Source organism: Dreissena polymorpha, chromosome 6, assembly GCF_020536995.1.
Source record: "Dreissena polymorpha isolate Duluth1 chromosome 6, UMN_Dpol_1.0, whole genome shotgun sequence".
NCBI classification, from domain to species: domain Eukaryota; kingdom Metazoa; phylum Mollusca; class Bivalvia; order Myida; family Dreissenidae; genus Dreissena; species Dreissena polymorpha.
In genome coordinates this window covers 331,616-352,496 of record NC_068360.1, presented here as the reverse complement: position 1 = coordinate 352,496, position 20,881 = coordinate 331,616, and the positions used below count along the sequence as shown (strand labels likewise).

General features: G+C 35.7%; 1 long non-coding RNA gene across 1 annotated transcript in view; it reads left to right on the top strand.

Moving 5' to 3' along the window:
* LOC127834558 (uncharacterized) overlaps positions 1-17,917 on the top strand; it is a 46,081-nt gene extending 28,164 nt beyond the window's left edge. Inside the window, exons 3-4 of the long non-coding RNA XR_008027992.1 lie at positions 16,519-16,587; positions 17,366-17,917. This is a non-coding gene — a long non-coding RNA (uncharacterized LOC127834558). The remainder of the gene's footprint in view (positions 1-16,518; positions 16,588-17,365) is intronic.
* Positions 17,918-20,881: the final 2,964 nt, after the last annotated feature.

The following is a 20,881-nucleotide window of genomic DNA, read 5'->3' as shown; positions in this document are numbered from 1 at the left end:
GCAAATACTGTTAGTTGCCCATAATATCACTTTAAGAACGCATACATTTGCACATACATGTAGTTTATTATGTTCATTTGTACATTGTACATGTAAATTTAAAACTCTTGAATGACCATCGCAGACAGGTATTACATGTATCAATGGCCGCGCGGCATTGCGGTGATCACGGGTGTTCCAGTTAATGATAGCGTGCAATCGCGGCGATTTTGGGTGTTCGCCGAACACCGCAGTCAGTAGCGTGTCCGCCCCCCGCAAAATGTCACCCATCGGGAAAATTGAACACCGCAGACACGCGTTTTTGTCAAAGTACACGTTGCCTGTACTGTATCTCATGGAGCTGCACCTTTTGAGTGGTGAAAAGTCAAGGTCATCCTTAAGGGTCAAAGGTCAGATATATGGGTCAAAATTGCTCATTTAATGTACACTTGCAATATTGAAAATAGCAACTTGATATTTGGCATGCATGTGTATGTCATGGAGCTGCATATTGTGAATGGTGAAAGGTCAAGGTCAACCTTCAAGGTCAAAGGTCATATATATGGGGACATAGTGTTTCACAAACACATCGCTTGTTAAATCAGTCTTTTGTATAAAAAAATTATCAGTGTTTCATATTTTGTATGCTTGAATATCACTGTAATTTTTATCTCATTAAGGCATTTCCTGCACTTCAACAGTGTTCGTGGTTTTTAGCGCAACATACACTGGATACGTATACTTCCTAGTAAATAATTTGCAGTTGAAGTGGTCTCTATTGAGATTCACTGTGATAATCATAGGCGGAGGGATATTGTTTTGGCGTTGTCCATCCGTCTTTCTTCTTCTATCTTTCCATCTGTCCGTCCGGCACTTTATCTTGGAAGTGCTTTGGCGGATTTCATTGAAACTTGGTATGAGTATATATATGGATAAGAGGCTGATGCATGCTAAATGGCATTGTACACCATCTTTTAATAACAGAGTTATGGCCCTTTGTATCTTGAAAAAATGCTTTTTTAATATAGGCTTAGAGCTTTATCTCCTTTAACACATGAGCCAGAGCCATTAATCTTGCCATAGTTGTTGTCAATCATCTGGGTGTGCTTCACATTCAACACCTATAATCCTAGGGGCTTAGGTCAAGGTCACACATTGAGGTCAAAGGGCGTTGTCCATCCGTCCAGAAAACTTTTGTGTCCAGAAGCATATTGGCGGAAGATATCAATTCAATGAATTTGCTTGTTTACATTTATGTTCAAACCCAAATAACGTCGCTTGTGTGCATTTTTATTATAACATAGATATTTCTTGTTCTTAATTTTTTATGAATAGTAGGTTATTCCTGTTTGACCTCATGTAAATGTATCCATGTTTAGCTCGACTATTATATATGAAATATATATATAGTTGAGCTATCCTACTCACCCCAGCTTGAGCTTGAGTGTTGGAATGTTAAAGTTTGCGTACCACCTCAAATATTTTCTATATCCCTTGACATTTTGCTTTTTTATTTTGCATACTTCTTTACCACCATGACCCCAATGTATAAACAAGAGCAGACAACTGTATTAAGCATTTTGTAAGAATTATGGCCCTTTTTCTACTTAGACTATGCATATTATTGATAAATCAATGTTAAAATTTGCGTACCACCTCAAATATTTTCTATGTACCTTGTCATATTGCTTTTATATTTTGCATACTTCTTAACCAACATGATCCCAATCTATAAACAAGAGCAGACAACTGTATCAAGCATTTTGTAAGAATTATGTTCCCTGTTTATACTTAAAAAAATTAACATTTGGTCAAGTTTTGTGTTTAGGTTCACTTTATTCATAAAGTATCAAAGCTATTGCTTTCATTCTTGCTACACTTACTAACTATCATAAGGGGTTAATTGGTTAAGTTTTGTGTTTTGGTCCATTTTACTCCTAATGTATCATAGCTTTTGCTTTCAGACTTGGAAAACTCTCTAACTATCGTAATAACTCTGGTTGGCATTTTAACGGAATTATTGCCCTCTTTTGTCTTAGTAACTTTCAATATTTTGTTAATTTTTGTGTTTAGATCCACTTTACTTCTAAAGTATCAAGGCTATTGCTTTCAAACTTTAAATACTTTCTTACTATCAAGAGGGTACTGTACTTTGCAAGTTGAATTTGACTTTGATGTTTGAATGACCTTGACTCTCAAGGTCAAATTAATGAATTTTGCTTAAATTGCCATAACTTCTTTATTTATGATAGATTTGATTCATACTTTGACAAAATAACACTTAACCTCACTAACCACAATGGACTGCACCCAAACCATCCCCCACGCCAAACCCCAGAATCCCCCCAATCCCCCCCCCCAAAAAAAAACAACAACAAACAAACCTTTTTTAGCTCACCTGATTGCTCAGGTGAGCTTTTGTGACCGGTCTTTGTCCGTCGTCCGTCTGTCCGTTGGCTCTCATGAGAGAGTACTTACGCGCTGAATGGTAGGTACAGAATTAACTTGTGGGGAGAAAGTCGACTTGTGTGTTGCAACCCATAATCCATGCGTACAAAAGTTGAATTTGGACAAGAGCACCTCATAGGTTTGTGAAAATATTGTAGCCCATAAATTTTCAGCTTTAACTGTCCGTCCGTTATTTTTGGCCAAGATTATAAAATGTAGCAAATCTCCAAGGGAGATCACTCGCATAGATCTGCTGTTTCCATCGCAACTACTCGACAATTTCTGTTGCAACGAATACAGCCGAGATATTCCGTATCCCTCTGGACCCAATCGGCTTTTTATTGCACTCTTTACGGAGACTCCGAAGATGGACGAAGTGTTACGATTGATTCCGAATTGTTACATCACTCCCTCTAGGCCGGAAATGGAAGCAATCGATGGAAAATTATGATTCAAGTGGGACAGAAGGTTTTACAAACGATTTCTACAAAGGTAAATCAACAAATCTTATTATCATTATGCATTGGTGTTGTGTTAGTTATCATTATATTGCCAAGATTTCCTTGTGGCTAATGTATCTCTAGTTTTATCGTCATCGACTTTCACTGATGTTAAGAGTGGAAGTGGGTGGGGAAATATTGATGGGCGATGATGATTTCCTCCAAATCATGGATCTTATGTATTGTTTTATTAATAATAAATCACACCTAGCATAGCTAGGTCCAGTGTTAAATCTAGAATTGCCGGTGGAATGACCCGATGCACTCATAAATGAAAATACTTCCAAACTTATCAAATTCAAGGGTTGTAACAGGGCTTTTTTCACCAAGAGGGGAAAGGGCCCGGCCTTTACGTTGGGGAAGAAATTTCTCTGTATTTTGTCCAAAATGGGAATTTTCGGAGGGGAAGCAGCCTTTGACAGGCTACTGACAAAGAACAAATGTGGATGTTTCGCGACCAAGTTTTTTCGCATCCTTGTCGTTTCGCTCCCAAGATGTTTCGCCCCCATTTCTTTAAATTTGATATTTGCAGTTTCCATGTCAATGACACTATTGGAAATTTAGAGTGTGATGTTATAACATAAATCACAAATTTTAAGCAATATTCTGGGTTACTTTAGTACACTCAGGTGGTCTGAACAGTTTTTCACATGCACTCAGGATGTCCATCCAAACAACTTAAGCAGGCAATGTTAACAACTTTCTCGAACATAAGCGCTTTAGTTTGTTTTTTGGATAAGATCGAGTCATTGTTACATTACATTTTCACTCTCATATATCAAAATCATGTCAACTTTTATTTTGTTGTCGAATGTGGTCTACAAATGTATTATTACTCATACATGGATCTTTAAAACAAAAGACAAAATAATGAATATATACTTGACAAAATTATATGTAAATACTTGGCAATTTATTGATATAGATTTATTCTAAGTAAACCAGCAACTATTTTAAGAGTTTTATAGAGATCATCAGCTGTTTGTTACACATATCGGTTTGAGCAGCGACATATACAAAATCTGTGTTTGCATACGTCCCAATAGTCAATAAATGGTTAAGTGAACAGTACATTTTATTTGTTAGATTACACTTATTGGCATAACATCTGCTTTATCGCAATTAGAGCATAGGGAATCGATTGTTAAAGACTTGCGCTCTTAATCCGTTATCGCTTGTTTTAACGGTCCACTTTCTTCATGGTAGACCTGATCATGTGACACTTATCCGGCTGTAAAAACATGCACAGACGTTGAGGGAACGGAAAATAATAAGGTTTCTGATATTGTCACCTAGATTATGAATTTTTATGAAGTTATAATTATATATTATTATATGTTTTTTTTTCAAAAAACATTAGACTTAAGGCCCATGAGTACACATACATATAACACAGAATGTAGTCAACAGTGGTCAATGACATACAGGCACATACATAATGTAATTTTTTAGCAATATAAATTTAGATTTAGCAATAAAAGGAATAAGCAACTCTTAAGACATGCATATTAAAAATAAACAGCTAATTGTAAACAGGTATATATATTTATAACAGTGTTTACCGTTACAAACTAATGTAAGGTAAGTATAGATATATAGATAACAAGCAAATTCGTAGAATTGATATCTCCCGCATCATATGCTTTGTTTGAGGATGGGTGCAAATCGGATGGATGAACATACTGACAGGTGGACGGACGGAGGACAATAACTCAAAACTAAGACAGAGGGCCATAACTCTGGTTTTAACAGATGGTGTACAATGCCATTTGGCGTGAATCATCCTCTTATGCATATATATATACTCATACGAAGTTTCAATGAAATACGCCAAAGCACTTCCAAGATATGGCTCCGGACACAAAAGTGACGGACGGACAGCTGGACGGACAGCCAGACAACGCCAAAACAATATCCCTCTACCTCTGGCGGGGGACATATGCTCATACCAAGTTTCAATGAAATACGCCAAAGCACTTCCAAGATATTGCTCTGGACACAAAAGTGCCTATAGTTAAAAGCATTTTTTCAAGATACAAAGGGCTATAACTCTGTTTTTAACTGATGGTATACAATGTCATTTGGCGTGCATCATCCTCTTATGCATATATATACTCATACCAAGTTTCAATGAAATCCGCCAAAGCACTTCCAAGATATGGCTCCGGACACAAAAGTGCCTTTAGAAAAAAGCATTTTTTCATGATACAAAGGGCCATAACTCTGTTTTTAATAGATGATGTACAATGCCATTTGGCGTGCATCATCCTCTTATGCATATATATACTCATACCAAGTTTCAATGAAATCCGCCAAAGCACTTCCAAGATATGGCTCCGGACACAAAAGTGCCTATAGTAAAAAGCATTTTTTCAAGATACAAAGGGCCATAACTTTGTTTTTAACAGATGATGTACAATGCCATTTGGCGTGCATCATGCTCTTATGCATATATATACTCATACGAAGTTTCAATGAAATCTGCCAAAGCACTTCCAAGATATGGCTCCGGACACAAAAGTGCCGGCCGGCCGGATGGACGAACTGACAGCTGGACGGACAACGCCAAAACAATATCCGCCCGCCTCTGGCGGGGGATAATTATATAAATATTAAGTGACAATTCTTAAGTTACAACAAAACAAGCTTCAATTAAAAGTATAAAAATAGATCCAGTGCCATAAATTTATTTTGGTTGTTTTCTTAAATTATTATACAGAAATGTACATATACACTGTATACATACAACTAAATAGAAAGAGCAAATAAAGAAAAAAGTAAGCAAAATCGCACTACTACTTCATTATCAGACATTGCATATAATAGATATCTATATTATCTGTGTTATTTTGAAACTTACATTTTAACTTAATCACACACATTAAACAACATTTATTGCATTTTGCTATCGTTTATTTCGAATAAAACAACATTTTTTACATTTTGTTATTGTTTATTTGTTGTTCATCTATTGTGTACAGTTTATTTATAAGAACGCATGAAATAACACATAAAACATTTTTTAAACAAATACAATAATGTTTATCGACAATGTCTTATTGTAAATAGAAGATAAAGATTCTCGGCAAAGCATGCCAAGCAATGCCACTTCGAGTTCAGGGCGAAACGACGAAGGGCTAAACATCCAGGGTGGAAAAACATTGGGCGCGAAACATCTGACGACCGTTGTAAGGTTGAATGCAAGATGAAATCAATGCTGAGAGCTTCTCCCCTCCACCCCACACATATTTAACACTGGGTGTTTTGTCGCGACAAAAAGAATGAGCATATACTGTTTCAGATACAGCACATCATGATTTAAAAAATGAGTCAGGCCGACCGTAAACAATATTTGTTTGGCGTAACGTGACTCAGTGGATCAAAAAGAACTGTTTTCTGAAAATTGGTGTGGTGCAACTGACGATTTAAGATTACAAATAAACTCCTTTCAATGTAATTTCAGTTGCAAATAAAAAATGAAGACCCAAAATCATTGGTAGTATTTGTGTTCTAAACTGGTGAGTTGCACCCAACTGGTTTGAGTACAAATATTTATATTCAAGAATTATTGAAATTGAAATATTTGACCCCAAAAACCGTGGGGTGCAGCTCTTGGATCTTAAAACTTTATTTTCAACTGGAATTCTAAACTAGTGAGTTGCACCTCACTGGTTTGAGTTCAAATATTTATATTCAAGAATTATTTGAATTGGAATTGAAATATTTGACCCCCAAAACCGTGGGGTGCAGCTCACTATTTTAGTCGACAAATAAGCCCAAAAATTTTGGATCTTAAAATTTTATTTTCAACTGAAATTCTAAACTAGTGAGTTGCACCTCACTGGTTTGAGTTAAAATATTTATATTCAAGAAATATTGGAATTGGAATTGAAATATTTGACCCCAAAAACTCTGGGATGCAGCTTGCTATTTTAGACGACAAATAAGCCCATAAATTTTGGATCTTAAAATTTTATTTTCAACTGAAACTCTAAACTAGTGAGTTGCACCTCACCGGTCTGAGTAAAAATATTTATATTCAAGAAATATTGGAAATGGAATTTAAATATTTCACCAAAAAAAAACGTGGGGTGCAGCTTGCTATTTTAGGCGACAAATAAACCCATAAATTTAGGATCTTAACATTTTATTTTCACTGAAATTCTAAACTAGTGAGTTGCACCTCACTGGTTTGAGTACAAATATTTATATTCAAGAATGATTGGAATTGAAATATTTAACCCCAAAAACTGTGTGGTGCAGCTCGCTATTTTACACGAAAAATAAGCCCATAAAGTTTGGATCTTAAAAATTTATTTTCAACTTAAATTCTAAACTAGTGAGTTGCACCTCACTGGTTTGAGTTAAAATATTTATATTCAATAATTATTGGAATGGGAATTGAAATATTTGACCCCAAAAACCGTGGGGTGCAGCTCACTATTTTAGACGACAAATACGCCCATAAATGTTGGATCTTAAAATGTTATGTTCAGCTGAAATTCTAAACTAGTGAGTTGCACCTCACTGGTTTGAGTTAAAATATTTATATTCATGAATTATTGGAATTGAAATTGAAATATTTGACCCCAAAAACCGTGGGGTGCAACTCGCTATTTTAGACGACAAGTAAGACCATAAATTGTGGATCTTCAAATTTTAATTTCATCTGAAAGTCTTAACTAGTGAGTTGCACCTCACTGGATTCAGTTAAAAAATTTATATTCAAGTATTATTGGAATTGGAATTGATATATTTGACCTCAAAAACCGTGGGGTGCAGCTCGCTATTTTAGACGACAAAAAAGCCCATAAATGCATTTCTTCTTCAGACTACGTGATTGTTCACGAAGATCCAGGGGTGTTGCCAGGAAGCATCTGGTCAGAAACTACTATGACGTCAGAGAAAACAATTGTTCATTGTTAAAATGTTACAGGGCTCATGGTACGAGCGTTTTGATCCAACAAAAGATTAAAAATAAACAACGTGTACACTAGGGATTTCATTCCAGTGGACCGATCGCACATTCCAACCCGTGAAACAGCTTTAATGTGGCCTCACCTGAAAGACATTGCGGACCATGTGGCACCTCTACAGTCATGTGATGTTGGCTTATTGTTAGAATATTACTGTCCACAAGCCCTAGCACCCCTACAGACAGTTTAGGGAAAGGGGGCGCAACCTTACGCTGTACTTACCAAGTTGGGCTGGATCATTGTTGGGTATTGTAACCACCAGTTGAGTTTCCATCATAGTGCAACATGCAATCGTGTAAAGATCAAGGAACTACCCCCTTAGTCTCCATGAGATACCATTAAGGTGTTAGAATCAGACTTAGCACATGACTTAACTCATGACTTAAAGGTTTCCCAAGATGACATAACCTGCCTGAATATAATGAAAGATAATGTGCTGCAACGTGAAGATTAACACCAAGAGATGCCACTTCCATTTAAGGAAAGGCTTATATTGCCAAATAACAGAAGCCTAGCTGTTATATGGTTGTCACACCGTAAACAAAAACTCAGCAGAGATGATGAGTACCATGGGAAATACAAGGTATTTATGAACGAGATTTTCAATCGTTGTGATGCAGAGTTTGTACAAGAAAGCATCAGAACATTCAATACCAAGGCAGAGGTTTCACACTAAATAAACTACAAAGCATGGGCTATTGGGTTGTTGGTGGGAGTAAAGTGGTAGCTAACAATATTTGAAATTGTGTTGAATGTAGAAAACTCAGAAGACCAATAGAGTGTCAGAAAATGGCAGAGTTACCAAGTGACCGTGTGGAAGAGTACCCACCATTTACACATTGTGGAATGGACTGTTTTGGACCTTTTATGGTGAAACAAGGTCGTACAGAAATCAAATGATATGGACTTTTGTTAACGTGTCTGTGTTTGCGTGCAGTGCACATTGAAATGCTTGATGATATGTCAACCGATGCATTCATAAACAATTTAAGGCGTTTCGTGGCAATTCGTGGAACTGTAAGACAAATCTGCTCAGACCAAGGAACTAATTTTATAGGTGTTAAAAATTAACTTTTTGCAAAATGTGATGTGCCTAAAGTTGTGTCTCATCTTGCAGAAAAACATTTTGATTTTCTCCTAAACGCTCCAAGTGCTAGCCATTACCGTGGTGTATGGGAGCGACAATTAGGACCATTAGAAATGTAATGAACTCTGTATTGCTGCTGTGTCCAGAACGTTTAGATGACTCTTCATTGCGAACATTGTTTTTACGAAGTGATGGCTATCATCAACAGTCGTCTGTTGACTGTATGTGACATAAATGATCCAAGTGCACTAGAACCACTTACACCAAACCACATACTTACCGGAAAATCAGATGTTCCTGCACCACCACCCGGAGACTTCATACGCGAGGATCTCTTCCTGAAGTAACGATGGAGACGTGTACAGTATCTCATTGAACAGTTTCGGTTGGGATGTACAAGAGTACATTGCTGCCATTTCATTAAGACAAAAATGGCATTCGGCTTGCCATAATATTGGTGTGAACGATATAGTGTTGATCAAGTACAAAGGGTTACCAAGGAACCAGTGGCCTCTTGCTGTCGTTGTTATAGTCACACCCGATAAGGATGGTCTCGTAGGTAGGATTAGGGTGAAGGTCAGAATTCGAGGAACAGCTCCAGTGACAATTCTCGAACAGAGTGTACATAAATTAGTCTTGCATATTGAGCATCAGTAACTAAATACTTTTGAGTGTAAAACATGTGCTGTGACTGAAATTTATGTGTTTGAATATGTAAATTTTGATCCTTGTTATCATAAACTTTAGTCTTACCTTATTTAGATGAAAATTTGTATTTGAATTTTTTGTTGATGTGAACATGTGTATTTTTTTACATGTACATGTAACTGTGCTTACATGAGACTTACATTAATATGGTAATATTTCTAGATTTTATTAAGTAGCAACTGTATGTACCTGGTATTATCATTCTGTATGCGAAGAAGTTTTGATTTCTTGAAGGTTCATGCAAGTTGTATATCTGATGTATTTAATGCCTTTTAACATTTAGAATTCATTGTTTGCACAAATGTATGTTTAAATTGTTTGCTTAAAGGCAATTAATAGTTGTGCCCATGTTAACTTGGCTGTGTGTTTTCCTAATCTTTTATTTTTGGAAATCATAAATGATTTGGAGGGAGTGTAAATGTCTCTTGTTAACTTTAATTATTTGTAAGTTTGTAGTTGACCCCAAGGTCGAGAACTGTCTTCTGTGAAACATTTTGTTGATACTGGTTGTAAATTATAATGTGACCTTAGCCCGGTATCTTTGAAAAGCTTTGCAAAATTCGTCTAATGATCATGATTACACGTGTTATATAACACCATTTAAATGTGTAACAATGTTGATATTAATTAACTCAATTTTAAACGTCTTAAGGACCTTGTTTCGAAAACACAGGTATTTATGTTGAACTATTATGTATAACGTATTAAAAGAATGCTGTATTATATGCTGCTAATGTATACCGGTATTGACTGAAATTTCTAGCGATGTAAAATGTGCGCCAATAGCGTCTTTCTTTGTGTTGAAATGCAAAATATATAAAATTAAGTGTTTTGTTGTATTATGTCGAAAAATGGACATTACTATTGTGATCTTCAAATATTAACGTCAGTTGTACTGTAAACGACTAAACGCATTTATTTCCATTTCTTTGTCATAACCTCTGTTCAATTTTAGAATCAAAAGAACGTAATTAATGTTTGATTCTAAATTACAATATTGGATATATACGTTTTGGGAACTTTCTAGATTATATTTTTCCCTTAAGTATGAACCTTCATTCTTTAACAACCATACATTTGTTGTATTAGTTAATTTCAGTTTTTACAGTTATCGATGAATAAAGAACATATGGAATAGTGAATAGTGTTTTTGAGCCGTTGTAGATAGCAACTTAATATTTGGCATACATATGTATCTCATTGAGCTGCACATATTAAGTCATGAAATGTATAGGTCAAAGTCATCCACAAAGGTCAATGGTCAAATACTTTAATATTAGCCATAACTTGTGAACTATTGCAGGTAGCAACTTGATATTTGATATGTATGTGTAACTCATGAAGCTGCACATTGAGTTGTGAATTTACAGTCACATTTTGAGGGGTAAAATGTTAAGGTCAGGGTCATTTTAAAAGGTCAAAGGTCAAATAGAAATGTCAAAACCTGTCACATTAGATATGCCAAGTCTTTTTTTCCAGTTGATACAGATACATCATATTTAGATGCATGTATATCTCATACAGCTGAATATTTTCACAATAAGCCACAATGAAAATGTGTTCTTAAAATGTTGTAATGTTATACATTATTTTGTTAGATTTTCTTTTGGTTCTAGATTTATGAATAAAATAATGAGTTAACGTATTTTTCTTCTGGTTTACAAGTCCAAAGTTGGTTATGATGCAATTGATAGGTTTTCCCTCCTCCTCCGGAATGTGCAGAACCTGAGGGTTGCATTACATAACCTAAAACGTTGGTACATTTAAACTTTAAGGTGCACCTCATTAGCTTTTGGATAAAGAAAAGTATATCAATTTTTAAGGGGTGCACTTTGCATCAAAATATTATGAGTTGCAAAATAAAAAAAAGACAAAAAGTTGATGGGTCTATTGGTCCATTGGTATTTAAAATGAGTTCCATCACAGTGGTTCGGTTCTGGGATCCCCTATTAATATTGTGTTTGCATCTAGCATCAATAGTTCAATACTGATCTGTCAAATATAAATCTGAAGTTCTTGCTTTATTTGGCATCAACATGTACATATTTTAAGTTTAAGTTAAGTTGTTACATACATGTATATACAGCATACCTGAATGTTTGTTGAAGATGAAGTCTTTAATAATATACTCAGAAGAGAAATTGTCATAACAACTGCATGTATGATAACGCCCAGTTGTATGTGGTAAACAACCAGCAGATGCACCAAAAACATATATTAGGGGTAAAGATGGGAGTACAGCCTGAATTTAAATGCCCAGGTACCATCTGAAAAAAGACTGCTATTGAACACTTTAGAATCTGATCTACATCATGTTGCACCCCTTAACACATTCAGTCCTGGTGCCACATTTTGGCTTTTTTTTTTAAATGAGTACAAAAAAGATCCAACAGCTGCTGTACTCTTTGCTTATGCATGACCAAAGAATAAATATTTCCCCTTGTGCAAAGACATTTTTTTTTCAAATATCCTTTTTTATTGCAACATTAAGCCTAATACATATTCATAAGGTATAAGATTTTCTATAAACATTCCGGGCTGAATGAGTTAAGGATCATAAGGACAGTTAACTTTATAAAATTGGACAATAAGAGCTCATTAAAGTTGGACAGTAAAACCTCATTAATTACGGACATAAAGAGCTCGTAAAAACCGGACAATAAGGTGCTACACAGAAGTCAAGTCTGTACGAAATTGCACCTCATAAGTCAGAATCTGAATAAGTATACTCTCATTGGTACGTCCGTCCGTCCACATTTGTTCGTTAACACTCTAGAGGCCACATTTATTGTCCGATCTTCATGAAACTTGGTCAGAAGCTTTGTCCCAATGAAATCTCGGTCGAGTTCGAAACTTGGTCATGCCGGGTCGAAAACTAGGTCAAAAAAAAGAAAAAACTTGTAAACACTGTAGAAGTCACATTTCATGCCCAATCTTCATGTAACTTTGTAAAAATGTTTGTCTTAATGATATGTTGGTTGAGTTTAAAAGTGGTTCCGGTCCGTTGAAAAACATGGCCGCCAGTGGGCGGGGCAGTTTTCCTTATTTGGCTATAGAGAAACCTTGTAAACACTCTAGAAGTCACAATTTTTGCCCAATCATCATGAAAGTTGGTCAAAACATTGGTTTTATTGATATCTCGGACGAGATTGAAAATGGTCCAGATTGGTGAAAAAACATGGCCACCAGTGGGCGGGGCATTTTTCTCTATATGTATATAGAGAAAACATGTGAACACTCTAGAAGTCACATTTTTGGCCCAATTTTCATGAAATTTGGTCAGAACATTTGTTTCCTTGATATGAGAGTTGAGTTCGAAAATGGTTCCGGTCAGTTGAATAACATGGCTGCCAGGGGGGATGCAGTTTTCTTTATTTGGCTATAGAGAAACCTTGTAAACACTCTAGAAGTCACAAGATTTGCCCGATCATCATGAAAGTTGGTCAAAACATTGGTTTTATTGATATCTCAGACGAGTTCGAAAATGGTCCAGTTCGGTGAAAAAACATGGCCGCCAGTGGGTGGGGCATTTTTCTCTATATGTATATAGTGAAAACATGTGAACACTCTAGAAGTCACATTTTTGGCCCAATTTTCATGAAATTTGGTCAGAACATTTGTTTCCTTGATATGAGAGTTGAGTTTGAAAATGGTTCCGGTCAGTTGAATAACATGGCTGCCGGGGGAGGGGGGAGTTTTCCTTATTTGGCTATAGAGAAACCTTGTAAACACTCTAGAAGTCACAATTTTTGCCCAATCATCATGAAAGTTGGTCAAATCATTGGTTTTATTGATATCTCAGACGTGTTTGAATATGGTCCAGATCGGTGAAAAAAAAAGGCTGCCAGTGGGAGGGGCATTTTTCTCTATATGTATATAGTGAAAATGTCTGGACAATATCTAGGTCAAGTTTGATGTTTGGTAAAGATTGAATGAACCGACTCCTCTCAGGTGAGCGAACTAGGGCCATCTTGGCCCTCTTGTTTCTTATTATCCCCGCCAAAATTTTTTTTGGAGGGGATATAGTAATTGGTCCCGTCTGTCCGTCCATCTGTCCGTCCGTCCGAAATTTTTTCCAGAGCATAACTCCAAATCTACTGAAGGGATTTACTTGAAACTTGAAATATGAACAGATGGCAAGTAGGAGTAGTGCAGTGACTTAGAACCATAACTCTTACTACCTTAGTTTTTGAAATATCTCCCTTAATTGAATTTCAAAGTAAATTTTTGTCCAGAGCATACCTCTAAATCTACTGAAGGGATTTACTTGAATCTTGAAATATAAACAGATGGCAACTAGGAGAAGTGCAGTGAACATGAACCATAACTCTTTCAGCCATAGTTTTTGAATTATCTCTTTTTATTTGTTTTAAAAATATTATTCTACTCTCTAAAACAAATGTTATCATACAAGCAAACACATGTCGGCGGGGATTTGGCACTACTGTGATAAGCTCTTGTTTTAATAAGATCATTTAACAAATGACCACACTCCCACATTATACACCCCTCTTCACCCCCCCTACCCCTCCGCCCCCCCTCCCCCCAACATGGTAAAAAAAGAACAACAAATATTTATTTTATTTTTTAAGGACCGTCCAACCATGCTACCCAAGCTATTGCTATCAAACTTGAAATAAAATCTTATTAGTTTGTTTTATTTCTTTACAAATGTTCAATAGATTGTGGAAATATACCTGAACTCAGAATCATCTATAAAGTACAACTTCTTTAAAACATAAGCGATCAATTTGTTTCAATTATGGTCCTCTTCCACTTAGAATATGACTATATTACCTTGACCTTATTGAATATGAACAATTTCCCCATGATGGCTTAGTTTATACTGTCAAGCACTGAAATAGTTGCGCGCGCTGTCTTCTGACAGCTCTTGTTAGTTGATGACATGAGTGGGCTTCTATTCTGTCAGAGGACCAACAGAGCACTGTAACATATCAGAGGCGTATTTAGGTGGAGGGCTAGGGGGCTAAAGCCCTCCCCCCCCCAGCTGGCTGGCTAGACACGATTTTTAATAAAAATGAGCCCCTTACAGTTTCAATCCACTTGTGTAATTCCTATCATACATCAAACTCTTTTTGAGTAATAACAATGAAAACATGAGCACGTTGGACCAGCTATCTATTTATTTGTTATTGTTTGCGGATGATGCTGTAATTTTTTCAGAAACACCAAAAGGATTGCAAAAATCTTTAGATAATCTATACGAATATTGTGAACGATGGAATATCATATCATGCTATATGAAACTTAATCATTTTCTTAAAGCGTGACAATATCGAGGCAGCAACACCCGAATTAAACTACACAAGCAACCTAACGACTTCCTTTGTTGACACTTTTGTGAACGAAATGGACACCCGATTCAGTGATTTGCAGACTAAGGCAGCCATGGGATTGAAGTTTATACCTGAACAAATGTGATCCTCTCCTGTCAGTGCTAGTGACCTTGAATGGTTCAATGATGATCTCCCTTCCCCTCAGTCCCTCCCTGCCGAGTTGCACTTTATATGGCAGGCTAGGTGGAAAGGTGTAACCAATCCACCTACTTCCCTTCAGAGCTCTGTTGCGCATTGTGATTCCCAGCTGTACCCCATCATTTACACTGTTTTGTCCATATCATGTGTGTTCCCTGTCACATCATGCGAGTGTGAAAGGAGTATCAGTGCCCAAGGACTTGTTTAGACAACACTCAGATCATCAATGGGTCAGGACAGGTTGTCCGCTGTGTGCCTGCTTTCCATTCATAGGGACATGGACATAAACATTTTAATGTTGTACCCAAGTTGACCTAGTAGGATATCCAACAAGGTTCAATAGGAGGTCCACCCATCTAACTCCGTTAAAACAGTTATGGATAAAGATAATGTCTCCCACCACTTTAGTGGTTTGAGAGACATTTGATTTACCCCTGTGTGTCTGTCTGTCCGTGTGTCTGTCACACTTGATGTGTGAACTCAAGTTCTTATTTGTTTTACATGCACTTTTATCATGCAAAATGCTGATTATATAGCAGGAAATCGCATCATTTCAAGGTGCCGTTTAAAAAAAAATCAACACCCCTCCCGCACCCTCCCCTGTTGAGGCCCCCCTCTGAAAAAATTCTGGATACGCCTCTGACATATTAAGTACAATTTATTTTCCTACCTAACACTACATGTGCTACAACAAGTGTTTTGAAGATTTGTGGTCATCATATGCCAACTCATCTATTACAGGTTGATTAAAACAGGATTAGTACTGGGGAATGATGATTGGTGAAGATTAATTGAAAGCTTTGAATGACTATAAAAACACTGTAACTGTGTAACCAGGTAGAATTTCCAATAATTCTATCAGTCAATTATCTATCTTTGACCACTGTGACCAAATGTCATAGTTGACTGACTTTAAATCAACTCAGTCAGGTGACCACTGTGACCAATTACAACAGTTGATTGATTTTAAAACCTGTTCAGCCAGATTATTTTTCCCTCTCTTTTTTGCATTGTGTTATGGGCAGTCAAAGTGTCAGCGGTCAGTTTTTGCTTGAGCTGCAGATTTTTATATCTTCATTTGTATTTCTTCTTACCAGGTTAGAACTAAGTTGTATTAAACATGAAATACATTTTTGTACATTTTTTGTAGTTATTATGTACTTTTGAATTGATTGCAAATGGGTATTGCTCTGTTTGTAAATACTTTGTTTGGAGGTTTTGTGTATAAACCTGTATTTGGGAGAGTACTGTGCTTTTCCATTTTGCAAGTCCTATATGCAGTAATCACGCTCTTTCTATTGTGCACCATAAATCTTATGTTGCAGTTTTAACCATCACGAGTCAGTGAGACAAGAGAGGCAGACAGACTGATGTAAAAGCCCAAACCACATTTGGTATGTTGATATGTATTCTGTGTGTATGTGTGAAAGAGAAGAAAACAAAACTTTTGTTTGTAATTTATTTCTGTGATGTTAACTGTTTTTAACCAGGTTTTCCGAAGGAAAAAACTGGTTATTAGATTGGCGAATGCGGGCGGGCTGGCGGGCGGGCGGAACAAGCTTGTCCGGACCATAACTTTGTCGTTCATTGTGAGATTTTAAAATCATTTGGCACATTTGTTAACCATCATTAGACGGTGTGTCGCGCGAAAAAATTACGTCAATATCTCCAAGGTCAAGGTCACACTTTGAGTTCAAAGGTAAAAAATAGCCATAAATGAGCTTGTCTGGGCTATAACTATGTCATTCATTATGAGATTTTAAAATCATTTGGCACATTTGTTCACCATCATGGGACGGTGTGTCGCACCAAAGAATCACGTCAATATCTCCAATGTCAAGGTCGCCACGACTAAAAATAGATTTATTTTAAAACAAACTTACAAAGGGGGTTAATTTTGTTTGTTTATTTCAAAAGTTCAGTTTGAGTTGTCTCCCTTTATCAGATTTTTTTCACAATGAAAACCTGGTTTTGTGACAATTTTGTCCCTTGTCTATGCATTGTTTTATCATATGTATTGCCTTAAGAATATTTATACATGTGTAAAGGATTATTTTAATTGTGACACTAGAACACATCCTGTTAATAAGTTTATGTGTGAACATGATTTACTTGCAGGTTATTCTACGTTTCCTATATGATATTTATGTGTATGTTATTGTGTAATTGCAGGGCTTTAAAAGTCTTGATCCAATCTACAGGAAATTGTGTAACCCTACTGTACAGTGTTTCGTGATAAACATTTTCTTATGAACACCATTATTAAATTGAATACAATATTATTGAAAGGTACTGTTTTAAGTTTTATATACCGACCATAATGAAATTCAACATTGAACCCAACCAGAAAGACAATATATTTCAAATGGCGCCAACAGGGGACAAGACCATTGCATGCTTCACGTTCAAGTTTGGAGGATCTACGAACTAGAACTTTATCAGTTTTTATTGTGTTTTATCAGTGACACTGGATTTTGTGTGTTATGTGAAGTGTGTGACTTTAACCAGTGCCGCTGCAAATTAAAGGACTGGATAGTGACATTGTGATCTAGTGGCCAATTTCGCAGATGTAACCTGTAACAGTATCGTGAGTACACGTTGTTTTCAAAATATAGTAAACATTGTTTTCAAAATATTCAGAAATTAGTGGAAAATATAGTAAACATTGTTTTCAAAATATTCAGAAACTGCAGTTATAGTTTCCGAGTCCAAACTGGTTATTTTATTATTATCCCCACGCTTTTTGAAAAAAAGGTGGGGATATTGTGGTTATCTCCGCCGTCCGTCCGTCCGTCCGTCTGTCTGTCTGTCTGTCTGTCCGTCCGTCCTGGCCACTATCTCCTACACTAAAAGCACTAGAACCTTGAAACTTACACACATGGTAGCTATGAGCATATGTGCGACCCTGCACTATTTGGAATTTTGATCTGACCCCTGGGTCAAAAGTTATAGCGGTTGGGGTGGGGCCGCGTCAGAAATTATCACTCATTTTTTTAGGTTATTTTACATTTACTTCTTTATTTCTACACCGATTCACTTCAAATTGATACTGGACCTCTCTTATGACAATACGGTCAATCTCAACCATGCATGGCCCCATTCCCAACCCTGGGGCGCCCCGCCCACATAGGCCACACCCACCAAAAATTTCCATTTACTATAATTTTTTCATTTCTACACGGATTCACTTCAAATTGATACTGAACTTTTGTTATGACATTGGGGTCAATCTCAACTATGCATGGCCCCAATCCCAACCCTGGGGCGCCCGCCCACATAGGCCACACCCACCAAAAAATTCCATTTACTATAATTTTTTCATTTCTACACGGATTCACTTCAAATTGATACTGAACTTCTCTTATGACATTAGGGTCAATCTCAACTATGCATGGCCCCATAACCAACCCTGGGGCCCCGCCCACATAGACCACACCCACCCAAAATTGCCTTTACTATAATTTCTTCATTTCTACACCGATTCACTTCATATTGATATTGAACTTCTCTTATGACAATACAGTCAATCTCAACTATGCATGGCCCCATTACCAACCCTGGGGCGCCCCGCCAACATAGACCACACCCACCCAAAATTGCCTTTTACTATAATTTCTTCATTTCTACACCGATTCACTTCAAATTGATACTGAACCTCTCTTATGACAATACGGTCAATCTCAACTATGCATGGCCCCATTACCAACCCTGGGGCACACCTAGGTCAAACATTCGGCGTGGGGATATACGCGTCGGCCTCTGCCGCGCCATTTCTAGTTTAGTGCTTATATTTGTGTAATTTGTAAAATTTCTGTTCAAATAACTGCAGATCCGAATATTTGATATTTGCTGGAAGTGATATTGTAGACAGAGTGATTTCACTGAAATCTAATTATAACCCCATTTTTTGCAATCCCTGGTGATGTTTCTTACACTAAATGTCTTGAACTACTAAATATGCATTTATTTTCATTCTTTTAGCTTGTTTAGTACATTGCAACCTTGAATACAGGTCTTTGGTATCTTTAATACTGTAATTAAACCAGTTCGTACTATTAGTGTACAGAGCATAACTCAAACAGTAATCACTGAAGTCTGAAGTACCAGTATAATGTAAATACATGTATGAATGCACTTCGCTACACATTTTCATGTAAATATTTTGACAAGCTCATGCATCATTGATCATTACCTGACACAGATTGTTCTTTATTTTGAACTCTCATTTGATTGGGTATAGAGGTATTCCCCATAGTGACATCATTTGACACTGGTCTGGAGTGTCTTGTATCATTGGTTGACAAAATCAACTGACCATTGACCTATTTCTTAAGTTGGGAGAATTAAGCTTCAAAGCACATGTTCTGACAGGACATAATAAAGAAGAAATTGGATAAGAGAAGTTAGTTTGCATTGAAATTAAATCTTTAGTTCTTCTTTAAACAGGAATACTTGAACAATTATTGCATATGATAATGCTATTTAGTGGAAGTTTGATACTTTATGAGTTAGACAGTACAAACAAAAACAAAAATATTATAAATAATTTAATTACTATAAGATGTGTCTTAAGATGGAAATGATATTTAACTGATTTATCTTGACATTGACTTGTAGTAATTAAGGTTAATTTAAATAAAACTAATTAAATAATTTAATTAAACAATTTTCATTCAGATTGCATTGATATTGAAAGCAAGTAGAAATTAATAATAGTTAAATCAGTATTTTAATGTTAGTAAATAGAATTAATTAGAACAATTAGTATTAAGACTTTGTGTTACATGATAGTTGTTAAAAATACTTATTGTAGTTGTGTGCAGTCAAGTTCACATATCTGAACTTTTGCATTTGAATTGTTTTCTGAATTAAATATTCATTTTATTTTAGTTACTCTTTAATTGATAATTTCAAATTGATTTAGTTGATATCAATTAATTTGAAAGCAGTGTCACTTATTTTGACTTGTTGTTTAATTTGAACAATTTGGTAGCAGTTAATACCTTTGGTTAACAATTGTGTTTTTTGTGTGTATTGATTTCTACATTTGCATACATTGTAGTAGATACTTGTTAACTTCAGTAAAGTTAAAATTTAGTGAAGCTTAGTACATTATTTAAGTGAACTTAGTGCATTTTTTAAGTGAACTTAGTGCATTATTTAAGTGAACTAAGTGATTTATTTAAGTGAACTTAGTACATTATTTAAGTGAACTTGGTACATAATTTAAGTGAACTTAGTGCATTAGTTAAGTGAAACAAAGTGTATTAATTAAGTGAAACTTATTATTAAATTGAACTTAGTGCATTAGTTAAATAAAACATAGTGCATTAATTAATTGAAATTAGTGCATTAATACAATAAAACTCAGTGCATTATTTAAAAGAACTTAAGTGCATTAATTAAGTAAAACTCTTTGCATATCCTGAGTACATTGTGTATTGAAATAGATGATGAACTAATGATTTTTTTTTTCAGATTTATGTTTGAATTCTCATTTAAATTTTATTTTAATTAATCTCAAAGGTTAAATGTTTTAATTATTTCAGTGAATGCGCTGATAGTTTTAAGTGAGTTAGATTGATTAGATAGAAGTGTTTATGTGTATTTAAGCTGTTTGCAAGTAGAATTTATGAATTTATGATCAACATTAATCTTTTAACTGTTTCGGACATTATGAACATTGAA